General features: G+C 48.4%; 2 protein-coding genes across 2 annotated transcripts in view; both read right to left on the bottom strand.

Annotated features, from left to right (window-relative positions):
• The window catches only part of LOC112061697 (cell surface glycoprotein CD200 receptor 1-A-like), a 61,934-nt gene that overhangs the window by 37,475 nt on the left and 10,819 nt on the right, over positions 1-13,640 (bottom strand). The gene's annotated exons all lie outside the window — the stretch shown is intronic.
• Positions 11,690-13,640, bottom strand: part of LOC135976669 (cell surface glycoprotein CD200 receptor 1-B-like) — a 35,920-nt gene continuing 33,969 nt past the window's right edge. Inside the window, exon 7 of the mRNA XM_065573620.1 lies at positions 11,690-11,826. The gene's annotated coding sequence lies outside the window, so the exon portion shown is untranslated. The remainder of the gene's footprint in view (positions 11,827-13,640) is intronic.

Raw genomic sequence — 13,640 nt, forward strand, 5'->3', positions numbered from 1 at the left:
ATCCCCACTGAATCCCTCTCACATATCATGCAGTCCCCCAGCATATCTGGGTTGGTGGGTGCTCCCCGGCACTCCTCGCCACAGGTTCTTTTATGCACAATGTAGGCTCCAGCAATAAAACCCAGACACCTAATCCGAGCTCTCAGGCATCTCTCTTGCCTCTTTGCACTACGCCTTCACCCACTTGGAATTGCTCACTGCCTTCCCGAATGGTAGTTGATATTCTGCCCATGTCACTGGTAATACCTTTGTCTGATCTTTTGAAGACATTCTGCTGCAGTAAATGGAATGTGGGAGGGTTTTTTTTAAGTGTGTTTTATTTTTTTTTTGTACTGAATGGCGCACTGGAGAGAAGTGATGGATTGATGGCTCTGGTACCTAGAGTCACCTCTGTTCCTGTAGAACAGGAGAGCAGCAGGGCCAGCCAGCCAGCCAGCCCCCCACCCCATGATTCCCCAATGATAGGCTTCTGTAGATAAATCTCTGATAATTTTCATATGACTTTACATTGTGCCTCTTCAGATAACCTTGTAGTGGGTCTACCCACGTGTGACCTCTGTTTTCATGAAACTTTGTATCAAAGCCTCATATAGAAACCTTGTACTGATGAGCCTTGGTATATGAAAACTTTGTATCGAAGCCTCATGTAGAAACTTTGCATTGAACCTTGGTACAATGTTATAGCCCCTAAGGATAAAATAAGATAGAAGAAAAATGTCTCTTTGCTAAGAATAGACTAAGATTCTCCCCCCTCCCACATAATCAATTGCCCTGTTGAATGAATGAGGTGTGAATGAGCAAGGCATGGAAGGCAGCACCTCCAGACAGCTGCAACAGTTGGAGAGGGGATGGAAGCCAGACCCAAGGACAATAAAACTGTCAAGTGGGCTCACTAAAGAAGAGCAGACATACTGACGGCCTCGGAGGTTAGAAGCAAGCACCTTCTTTTGAAAATACCCTCTTTGAACAGCATTGGGACAACAACCAGAGAGAAGCAGCACTAAAGACAAATGGACGCAGCCACAGATTTTGAATCTGGTACAGATTTGCATACGAGGGAAGCTGCTATAAATGTGAGGTGTCTTGCAGAGGACCCCAGGTCTCATCTTGTTAACATAGGAACATCAATCCAGATTGGCAGAAGCCCGGCCCCACCCCTCCCCCATCTAACTCACTTGGCCAGTGCAGTTAAGGGGAGCAACTAGTTGGTAACAACAACAAGACGGAGCGTGCGTGTGTGAGTGTGAGTGTAATATATATATCATATGCATATGATACAGTGTTGATTGATACATGTATTACCAATAAATGTGGCGCTTTGCCTTATTCCCCTTGAAAAGATCCTGTGCAGTACTTTAAGTACAACACTTCCACCCTGATCACTCCAGATTGTACAGCTCCAGAGATTACCTGGGTATTTCTCTAGGGGATACGGAGCCTACCCATCACCAGGAACAGTGCTACAGACGCTAGGTCCACTCGGGCCCAGTGCAAAGCCCATTAGAGACAATGGGAGACTTTCCAACGACTGGACTGAGACCCACCAATGCATGTTGTCAAAAGTAACAAAGCTCAGGTCTTGTCTACGGGGCACAGAGACACCCCTCCAGTTCTAAATGCATCTAGTTAAAAGGATGCAGATCCCTAGGTGGATGCTCTTAGGCCAGTTTAAGAGTGGCTCATTGCAGTTTAGCAAAACTGTTCCCAGGCAACTCAAACTAAATTGGGAGAGCCACCCTTAAACTAGAATGAAAGTGTCCACACGTGGCTCTGCACAGCTTTCATATCACACCTTTGGTTAAATGGGTGCTGCTCTCCATGTAGACAAGCAGTCAGTCACTGCTCACATGGGCTGGATTTTGTCAATGACCTAGAGGTGAAAGGCTCTGGTGCTTGGCTGTTCCCCAGTGTCTTGCCCCATCCAGTCCCCTTCACTGACGCTCTTTGTGGACATTTGCTTATTGTTCTAAGCCCGATTCAGTTTCTGTAATGCACCATAGTGGGGAGGGGGGCAGCGGGTGACCTATAAGGTTTTACCACCCACCCACAGCATGGCACCACCCCTCTGGCTCTCTTCAGTGCAGTCCCATGTACGTGATGATGTATGGTAGCTATGCACCTGTGACACTTGTTACCTTTTGTCTCCCTTGCTTCTGAGTCACCTTGGTCAGAGCAACACCAGCACGTGGGTCAAAAGAAGGAGGGAGGGGAAAAGGGAGCAGTTGTTAATGTGACATGGGTGACTTGAAAGGAATTATACGGTAAACAGTATAAACAAATGCTGGAACCCTTTGGATAATTTCAAATAGTTCAGTCTGTTTGTTTACTTCTTAATATGTGGATTGTTTTCGCTTCTCCTCTAATTATGAATAAAGTGATGCCTTTTCAACAAATCATTTAACACTTTGCTGACCAAATTCGACGGGCGTCAAATTCATAGAGCTGTGGAATTGACCTGGCTGCCATGTGGACAGTTTTTTAAATAAATCGCATTTTAAAAACAATCGTATATTGTTCATATTTATTTTATTTGTTTCTGATAAAGGATGGATAAGCGCACTAAGAAGAAGAAACTATCCGGGTGGGACAGAAAGAAGATGAAGGAAGATGCAAATCGAGTAAAAGAATTGTCAAAATATGTGAAGTTCGAGGCCTACTTTTCATTCAACACGCCCACGACGTCTTTTGCACCAGAGGTGGAACATTCTGAAGACTTGCTACCTACCTTCAGCCCAGGAGCTGGAGACAGTGCCCCGGCCATTGTGGCTTCACCGAGGTAAAACCCTCTGAAGACTTGCTAGTACCTACCTTCAACCTAGGAGCTGGTTACAGCATCCGGGCTGCTGCGGCTGCACAGGTAATGGAAGTGGAGTCCTCAGAAGACCTGATTACTTCAGCAGACTATCATGCAGAGGACAAGAATGACACAGTAAGACTCCATGCTATCGTTGACACACACAGGAAATACCCAACAGATCCACACTTGTTTTGTGACACACCTGTGACACCTGATCTAGTACGTGCTCTGCTTGAGTTAGACCCTTGTCAGCCAGGATGTAAAGATAATTTTGACAATTTTCCAAAAGATGAAGCTGGACATCATTTCAGTGCAACAAAAACAAGTGAAAAGTGTTCATACAATCAACCGGCACTGGCTGGTTTACTCACCAAGAGCAAACACTATAATTTGTTTTGCTTGTTGGCTTTTTGCAAATCGGTCGGATGCTTGGAGTGATCCAAAAAGTGGTTGCAAGAAATTTGCTAAAGGTACGCACAAAATTGAAAAACATGAAAAAAGTGAAAGTCACAAAAAAGCAGAGAAAGAACTTTTCTTTACCAAATTCCATTTGTTCAACGATAGAACAGTCTTGGCTGGTCTTCTAATGGCGGAAAGGAAAGAGATAGAAAAAATAGGATGATTTTACGACATATTATAGATGCAGTTCTCTTTTTGGGAATTCAGGGATTGGCATTCTGTGGTCATCGCGAGTATCGAGGTTTAGGTTCCCCAAGTACAAATGAAGGCCATTTTTTGGAACTTATTAAGCTGTTGGCTAAAAATGATATATTACTGGAACAACATTTATTACTGAGTGATCGAAATGCAACATATCTCAGTCCAGACATACAAAATGATCTGATACAGTCCTTATCAGCCAAGCTTCTATCAAAGATAGTAGCTGAAATCAAAGTAGCTAAATACTTGGCCGTAATTGTTGACTCTACTATTGATATCAGCAGAACTGATCAATTTTCTTTATCCTTACGATATGTAACAGTAAACGGTGATGCAGTGGAACGATTTGTACAATTCAGCGAATTACCTGGAGCAAGTCCTGAAGATTTTTTCAACATTCTTCTTTCAGCAATCAAAAACTTGGGGCTGTCAATAACTATGTGTTACGGTCAGTCTTACAATGGAGCAAGCACCATGTCGGGTGAAAAAACAGGTCTCCAAACTAGGATATGAGAAATTGCTCCAAATGCACTCTTTACGCACTGCAGTGCACATAATTTTAATTTAATTCTGATTGATGCATTAAGCTCCAATATTCAAACTTGGTTGTTTTTTGGAACTCTAGAAAGTCTGTATACTTTTTTTTCTGGCAGTTTACCTCATCTTTCAATACTAATAGAAGAACAATGCAATTTTATCGAATCTTTCACGTTAACCCTAAAGAAACTTTGTGATACCAGATGGGCATATAGAAAGTCAGTAGTAGAGGCAGTCTTGCAAAATTTACCAGCACTAGTAATTGCCCTGAAAAGAATTGTGGACGGTGAGATAAAAAACTGTATTCCTAAACAGGTCACTGAGGCAAAGGGTATTCTGGCAACACTTGATACTTACGAATTCTTAGTTCTTCTTATATTCTGGAGTAAAGTGCTACAGAAGGCTTTCCATTTATCCACATGTAACCCTTCTGCCCATCTAAGTTGGCAGCAACAAGGGCCGGGTTCAGTATCTAGGGGTTCCATTTCAATAACGCAATGCAAAACCGGCTCGACCCCCCACCCAGTGACCTGGGACAATTACATACCACCCCCTGGGTGCCTCTAAGAGGCAATACTTCCCCTCTCGCAAGCACGGAGTCTGAGTGTAACAGAAAATGGATTACATGAGGTAAACGACATCAGCATTAAATTGGAAAAACACCACAAACAGGATTCATAACACAAACCATGAGCAAAAAAACTCACCCCAGCAAATTGGGCTGTGTCCTTTCTCTTTGGTTCTTGAATCCAGCAACCCAAAAATCACCTAGAGTCCCCAAAGTCCAACACCTCCAAAGTCTCTTGGGTCCAGCAACCACCCAAAGTCCCAAAAGTCCAACAGACCCCAAAGTCTCTGTCCCTGGTCAGTGCAGCCCAGAGTAAAAGGGAGTGGGGCACACAGGGTGTTAAGGGGCACCTTACGTGATCCGAGGCTGGCTGGCCGTCTCTCCGTGGGTTCCGCCACAGGCTTCACCATGAGCCAGTCCACTTCCTGCCCTCCCACAAACTGCTCCGCTCTACAAGCTGCTCCGCTCACCGACCTGTGAGCCGCTCCAGCCATCCCCACAAACAGCTCCACTCGCCGTTCCTTGGGCCGCTCCAACCAGCCCCGCAAGGCTCTGCACCACTCGCTGCTCCTCCAGTCATCCCCACAAATTGCTCCACCAGCTGCTTAGCAATATAACTTTGGGCTCCCCCACTAGTTAACACAGCACTCAGTGATCTCAGCTCTTAATAACTCTAGCTCTTTTGTGATTTCAACTCTTATCAATTTCAGCTCATAGTAGGGGAGCCCCAATGCTAGTGCATCATTGGCCCAAAGTGAATGCAGCTCAGCAGCCTGTAACTAGATTCCTAATGGAATCAAAGTTAGCTCTTACATTCAACAGTGGAGAGAGGAGGTAGTGCAATTGGTGTCCCAAACCCGGTGGTGGTGAGTGTTACCATCAGGTACAAATACCTACCCCCATCCTCTCTCACTTCACTGGGTTTTGTAACCCATGCCCCTTGTCAAGCAAGTGCTACTTAGGTAATGGTGAAGGACTCACTTAGTCCTTCTGTCATACAACAGTTCCACTGGCCTTGATTTACAGAATCAGGGTAACAAAACTTTATTCTTCCTGCCCCAATAACAGAGAAAACTGGGGATCCCACACCAGCCAACCACTTTGAGTTGCTGTTGTCTCATGCCAGGCAGGTGGGTGTGCCTATGCAAACAAGATCAGCCCCTGGAGTTCTTTTCCACACTCGCCATAATTCACCACCAGATGTCAGGGTAGAGCTCATCCTGACTCTGCTTACACACATATTTATAAAAAAGTAGTCTAGATCTGGTAAGAGCTTCTCATTTGATTCAGATTTTTGAAAATGGGTAAACAATGAGGTGGCAAAATCTGCAAATGATACAAAACTATTCAAGACAGTTAAGTCCAAAGCAGACTGCGAAGAGTTACAAAGGGATCTCACAAAACTGGGTGACTGGGCAACAAAATGGCAGATAAAATTCAGTGCTGATAAATGCAAAGTCATGCACATTGGAAAACATACTCCCAACTATACATACAAAATGATGGGGTCTAAATTAGCTGTTAACACTCCATTGAAGGTTCCCTGAAAACATCCACTCAATGTGCAGCGGCAGTCAAAAAAGCAAACAGAATGTTGGGAATCATTAAGAAAGGGATAGATAGTAAGACAGAAAATATCATATTGCCTCTATATAAATGCATGGTATGTGCACACCTTGAATACTGTGTGCAGATCTGGTCACCACATCCCAAAAAAACTATATTGGAAATCGAAAAGGTTCAGAGATGCGCAACTAAAATTATTAGGGGTATGAAACAGGAGGAGAGATTTAAATGACTGGGAATTTTCAACTTAGAAAAGAGATGACTAAGGGGGGATATGTTAGACGTCTATAAAATCTTGACTGGTGTGAAGAAAGTGAATAAGGAAATGTTATTTAATCCTTCACATAACACAAGAACTAGCAGTCACCCAATGCAATTAATAGGCAGCAGGCTTTAAAAAAACAAAAACAAAAGGAAGTACTTCTTCACACTACATAAAGTCAACCTGTGGAACTCTTTGCCAGGTGATGCTGTGAAGACCAAAACTATAACAGGATTAAAAAAAGAACTAGATAATTCCTGACAAATAGGTCCATCAGTGGCTATTAGCCAGGATGGGGAGGGATGCAACACCATGCTCTGAGTGTCCCTAGCCTGTATACCAGAAGCTGGGAATGAGCAACAGGAGATGGATCACTTGATGATTCTCTGTTCTGTTCATTGCCTCTGAAGCACCTGGCCTTGACCACTGTTGAAAGACAGGATACTGGGCTAGTTGGACCATTGGTCTGACCCAGTATGGCCATTCTTATGTAAAAATGAATTATAATAAAATTTAGTACAGAAACACCCCAAAATAATGATCTCTCAAGATAGCAACGATGTGAGATAACAACCTTGGCAAATAATGCATTTTAAAAATCTTGGCCTTCAAGGGAACATATATATATAAGTTTCCATTCCCAGTCACAAATCTAGCATTCTGGAGCAAAGTCACTAAAATATAGTCCAACAAACAAATGTTTATTTAACGTGCCCCTCAATTTTCCCTCCACTGCACCCCACTCACCGGTGTTGTCCTTGGTCAATGGAGACTCAGAGTTGATTTCACATGAGTTCACCTCCCAGGTGGGGGGCAAGAAGGCACTTTGCTCATTCCTCCAGCTGCTCACTGTTTGCTCTGGCCACTGCTGTTTGTTGTGCCACTGTTCACTCCATCGCTGTTGCCAATGGCCCTGCGCCGTCACCTTCTGCTGCCACCTGCCACTGTGACCTCTGCACGTTGGTCTCTTGAGGCTCCACCAGCTCTCAGTGATTTCAGCTGCGCTTTCAGTGGGGGAACCTCCCTGCTAGTGCAGACTGGGCTGTCTCCTCCACAGAAACACTGTCCCACAGCAGGTCTAAGCACTGAGGGAGACTCCGCCGCCTGCACACGGAGATCAGGGTTGTGTAGCAGGGGCTCCACGAGGAGGTCCACTCCCTCGGTGGCCACAATGGACCTGGTCACCGAAAAGAGCTTCCAGGTTGGAGGAGGTCCTGGTAGAAGACCTGCAGCTCAGAGAGGTCTCACGGAAGAGTGAGCCAGTGAAGCCCTGGCCAGAAAAACTCCAGAGCTGTCCTCTGGAGCCTGGCCAGGATCCCCGGGGCTAGGCTCAGGGTGTTGAGCTGGTGCCAGAGCATGGACAGGACGAGCTGGTTCAGCACCAGTGCCCTCCCTCACAGGGAGAGACACCGGAGCAGTCCTGTCCATCTCCGTAGCCGCTCACCCACCCTGGCCTCCAAATCCTGCCAGTTCTCCAGCGGAGAAGGATGCGTGACGGAAAGGTAAACGCCGAGATAGAGCAGTGGACCTGCGCTCCACCGGATGCCCTTTAAATTACCGCTGGAGCTACCATTTGCAGAGGCGGCTGGGAGCCCCAGGGCTCGGGGGAGATTTAAAGGGCCTGGGGCTCCAGCCGCCGCTACTGCAGTGGAGCCCTTTAAATTGGCACTGGAGATGTCAAGATCCTTCAAGGTAAGTGTCCCACAGTGCAGCGATGGTAAGGTAAGTCTTCCTGAGGCATGATGAAATGCAACGCCGTGAACCACTGGCCAGGAGGTCCGGACGAAGGGCCTTTACGGGAGGTACGAGATTGTGAGTGCACTGCTGAGCACATGGCCCCTTCCCCTTTTAAGGACCTGTTCCTCATGGCCTGCGACTAGAGATGTCCTGGCCGCGTTTGGTTGGGCACACTCCACCTCGGACAGTGTCCATGCATTGGGTGTGTGAGTGCTGCCTAATTAGACTCCCAGACATCTTGTCTATCTGGGAGCTTTTCTGATTTTCCAGCTGTTCAAGCAGCCCATACATCCCACAAGCATTCCAGGAGGGAGGGGGAGGGGGAGGGGGAAAGCCACTTCACAGCTATTCAAAGAGGGAGAAGAGACAAAAGTGGGGGGAGGTGTAACAGACCTTTTGAACATACAGGTTATACATAGCATACAGATCACTGCTGCTCCTACAACATCTGGGACAGCGGACAGAGATTGAGGAGTGGGGTAGCTCTTCCATAGGAGGAAAGGTTTGCATCAAGGGCTATTTACAGCAGCTTGGAAAGGAGACCAATAGAGAGCCGTGTTTCTCTCAACAAGGAGGGTCACTAAAGGCTATCGGGGGATCATAAGATGTGGAAAATTGTATTACAGTCTAAAGCAGGGGTGGGCAAACTTTTTGGCCCAAGGGCCACATCAGGGTTGCGCAAGTGTTTGGAGGGCTGGGTAGGGAAGGCTGTGCCTCCCCAAACAGCCTGGCCTCTGCCCCCTCCCACTTTCCGCCCCCTGACTGCCCCGCTCAGAAACCCCGACCCATCCAATGCCCCCTTGTTCCTTGTCCCCTGACTGCCCCCTCCTGGGACCCCTGCCCCCTATCTAACCCCCCTGCTCCCTGTCCGCTGACTGCCCTGACCCCTATCCACACCCCCGCCCCCAACAGCCCCCCTGGGACTCCGACCCCCTATCCACCCGCCCTCTGCTTCTCGTCCCCTGACCACTCCCTCCTGGAACTCCCCGCTCCTAACTGCCCCCTGGAATCCCACCCCCTTATTCAACCCTCCCTGTTCCCTGACTGCCCTCCTGACCCCTATCCACATCCCCGCCCCATGACAGGCCCCCCGGGACTCCCACTCTCAACCCTCCCTGTTCCCCATCCCCTGACCACCCCCCAGAACCTCTGCCCCATCCAACCACCCCCTCCTCCCTGACTGCCCCCCAGAACCCCACGCTCCCTTACCCAACCCCCCCGCTCCCCGCCCCCTTACCAGCAGCAGGAGCTTGCAGCCACGACACCCAGCCAGACCAGCTGCACTCCCCACACTACCCAGCAGGAATGGCAGGCCAGAGCGCAGCCCGCACGGCAGCGTGGCTGCAGGGGAGGGAGGACAGCGGGGTAGGGGCCAGGAGCTCAGGTGCCGGGGACAAGGCTGGGCAGGACGGTTCCACGGGCCGGATGTGGCCCGTGGCCCATAGTTTCCCATGTCTGGTCAAAAGCAAAGAAAATCCGACCCCCCCATCCCCATGGCCTGCACACCCTTACCTTTCAAGGTCAGGTGGCCTCTGTCAACCTCTCAATAAGTACACACAAACACATCATACAGGCTTAGCATTAATACATTTTTTTATTCTTACTGTTATAGTAAAGTAAGGAGGTCATGAAATTTTTTGACTTCAAATAAGGGCTCACCCACCCAATAAGGTTGAGAAACGCTGGCAGAGGACAACTGTCTTGTCCTATTTACCTCTGTCCATAACACATGGAAAAGAGGCACGTTGATGAAATTAAAAGATAACACATTTGAAATGGATAAACTCATTTTTATATGAGGTAAATTAACCTGGTGCTGCAATTATACTTAGACAAAATAGCTGGGTTTCAGTATATACCGTATATACTCGATCATAAGCCGGTTCGTTTATAAGCTGACCCCCCCAAGATGGATAAGTAAAAATGGAAAATTTTTATGACCCGTTCATAAGCTGACCCTATAATTCAGGGGTCAGCAAACTTTGGCTCCCGGGCCAGGAGGATAAGCTGCTGGCGGGCCGAGATGGTTTGTCTACCTTGAGCGTCCGCAGGCACGGAGGTAAACCTAAGTAAACAAAGTGTCCCAGTGCCAGCTGCTTACCCTGACGGGCCAGGACAGCAACTGGTGGGGAATTATTTTGTGGGGGAGAAACTGGGGGTCATGGGAGTAACCCCTGTGACACCCGCAATGACCCCACCCCTAGCCTGCGACTCCCACACTCTCCCCATCCCATCCCTTCCCACCTTATCTGGGGAGGGCCAGGGGAGGATGTCTCTGGCCTGGTTGGAGCTGCTCCAGCAGGCTCGGCAGCATGGCTGCAACGTGCTCCAGCAGGCCAGACCGGGCGGGCGGCCACAGCCTGCTGTGGGGGGCGGGGCCGAGCGGCACGGCTGCAGCCTGCCAGCCCCAGAGCTGCAGCTGCTTCGGAGGCTGGGGGGAGAGCAGCGTGGCCAGAAGCGGAGAGACTCTGGCACCGCCTCTTCCCTTCTGACTGTGCTGCCTGTGCTGCCTCTCCTTGCTCCCTCTGTTGGGGGAGGGGCTGTGTCCCACCTCTCCCTCTCTATACCCGTTCATAAGCCGACCCCCGTCTCTGGTGCTTCCCTTTTTTATGAAAAAAATATGGCTTTTGAATGAGTATATACGATAATTGAAACCACCCTCTGCAATTAATACTAGCTAAAATAAATATTACAAGGGCCAGCAAGCCTTATGCTTCAAGATAAACTGAGTACCAGCTGAGACCAGGAAGAAATTACCCTGGCTTGGTCCATTTTTGCATAATCCCAGTTGACGCATTATTGTTTTTTTGCGTCTTTTCCTAAAACATTTGGCATTGGCCATTGTTAGAAACAGATTAATGGAGTGGCTGGACCATTATGCTATTGCAGTATGTTAATGCCTGTGCTCCCTGAAGGAGGAGATTCCACCAGGGGAAGACTCATCAGAATGACTTGTAAGAATGTTTGGAAAACATTTTGTGTTCAGTGGGAGACCTGACAAGTTATTCAGCGTGTGAACCATCCTCCTACCCAATGGACCTACTCAATAGAGAGTGTTTCTTCTCAGGATTGGGAGGATAAGGAGATACTCTGTTGATCTTCCATCCCATGTGATCTATCATCTATGACCAATGCCCTTACTATTACAGTAGACTTGCAGTTGGTCAGTGGGTGTTTCCCTCGTCCTCCCCCTCCCAAAGTGACACAGAACTAATGCCTAAAAGTGAATGTCAGATGTTTGGATTGCTGAAGTCAGGGCAGCCAGTGGGGACCTGTGAGCACAAGAGCTGTCCATGGTGAAACCAATGGCAGCAGGTCACTCTGGCCTTCACAGTGCTACTCAATTCCCAGGATGGGGACAAAAAGGGAAAGAGGAAACAAGAGGAATTGATCAGCAGGCAGATATGTTTGGAGGCACCCAGTGGCTATGCAGATCCTTGCTTCCCAGAATCCCATGAGGAAGTGTTTGGTGATGGAGATCCTCTTCTGGAAGGAATCCAGTATCAACAATCATCCCTGCAACCTGTTCCCCTTCTTCACACAGGTGGTGAGTCGGGCACAGCTGGATTCTCACATTGCTGACTCGAGCCCTGGTGGGAGTTCTTCACTCACTGTCACTTCACACATTTTGTTGTAGATCATGTTTTCCTTCTGCACGTAGCTGGCGTAGGGCTCCAACTCCTGCTGCTCATTACTATCCTAGTGTGGAAGCAAAGCAAGGCCTAACAGGAATTGGAAGGGAATTTCAAATGCAAACAGTCTTTGTTAGCAAGAGTCAGGCTAACTGGAACCTTAATAACGCAAAACTTGTAAAAGCAAAAATTGTGTAAAGCAAATAAAAAAAAATGTGTAAAAAATTGTTGCAACCTTGTGTAAATCATGTGTAGCCAACATGGTAAACTAAAGTCTAAATAAGTAAAAAAAAATAAAATATCAAAATGACCTATGTATAAACAAATGTAGCTGTTGCTTATTATTGTCTGTAACAAAAGGTATAAATGCTTGCTGTAATTGTTTACCTAAAAAAAAACCTGCCTAAAAAAAAGACCCTGTGTCCTAGTGCACTCTCTCCCTCTATGAAATTGCTTAAAAAAATAAAGTATCTAACTTTGCTGTACCCAACCAAAAAAGTAAAAACTCTGTTATTCTCCAACACTAGTAAATCAAAGGCAATAACCATGAGCACCGGGACTGTTTGGAAATAAAGTTCTTTCTGGACTCTTAAGAAGTGTGAACTGAGCAACATCTTTCCCCTCCCCTAAATGTAAGAAACAGAGGGAGCAGGGCTCCACGGATATCTGAATGATCACAGGCTGATGCTATGGAAACAGTTGATGGTATGTCTGCCTTACAGATAGAGCTATCAAGAGGCAGCATGGTCTAGAATAGGGGTCAGCAACCTTTCAGAAGTGGTGTGCCGAGTCTTCATTTATTCACTCTAATTTAAGGTTTCATGTGCCGGTAATACATTTCAACGGTTTTAGAAGGTCCCTTTCTATAAGTCTATATTATATAACTAAACTATTGTATGTAAAGTAAACAAGGTTTTCAAAATGTTTAAGAAGCGTCATTTAAAATTAAATTAAAATGCTGATCTTACACCACCAGCCTGTTCAGCCCGCTTCCAGCCTGGGGTTCTGTTCACCTAGGCCGGCAGAGGGCTGATCAGGGCCTGCGGCTGGGACCCCAGACCTGGGGCGGGGGGGGGCGGGGTGTTTCAGGGGTCAGGGCAGAGGGCTGTGGGCTGTGGGGGGTGCAGGGCAGAAGGCTGGGTGTGTGTTGGAGTGGGGGGCGTTCAGGGCAGAGGGCTGGGGGTGTGGGGGGGTGCAGGGCAGAAGGCTGGGTGTGTGGGGGGTCAGGGGGGTTCATGGCAGAAGGCTGAGTGTGTGTGGGGGGGTTCAGGGCAGCGGGATGGAGCTGTGGGGGTGCAGGGCAGAAGGATGGGTGTGTGTTGGGGTGGGGGGGTTCAGGGCTGCGGGAGTGTGGGGGTGCAGGGCAGAAGGCTGGGTGTGTGTTGGGGTGTGGGGGGTTCAGGGCAGACGGCTGGGTGTGTGTTGGGGTGGGGGGTTCAGGGCTGTGGGAGTGTGGGGGGTGCAGGGCAGAAGGCTGGGTGTGTGTTGGGGTGTGGGGGGTTCAGGGTAGACAGCTGGGGATATGGGGGTGCAGGGCAGAAGGCTGAGTGTGGGGGGGTTCAGGGCAAAGGGATGGGGCTGTGGGGGTGCAGGGCAGAGGGATGGGGTGCTCGGCTCGTGGGGCTGGAAGGGATATGCCCTGTTCCACCCCCTTCCCCCAGGCTCCATCCCTACCTCTCTCTGCATCCCCTACAGAGCTGTGTGCATGCTGCCGTTCTTCCCCCTCCCCCTTGCTAGGGCCATCAGCTGATTGGCCAGGGAAGGAGAAGAGAAGGGGCCGGAAAGCACCACACTGGGTGAAGAAGCGGGGGAGAGGGGAAGCTTGGCTGCTGCAGAACCAAGCTTCTGTCTCCTGCCCCCACAGGGGAGAGTGGTGGGTGG

The sequence above is a fragment of the Chrysemys picta genome, chromosome 1 (assembly GCF_011386835.1).
Source record: "Chrysemys picta bellii isolate R12L10 chromosome 1, ASM1138683v2, whole genome shotgun sequence".
Lineage (NCBI taxonomy): Eukaryota > Metazoa > Chordata > Testudines > Emydidae > Chrysemys > Chrysemys picta.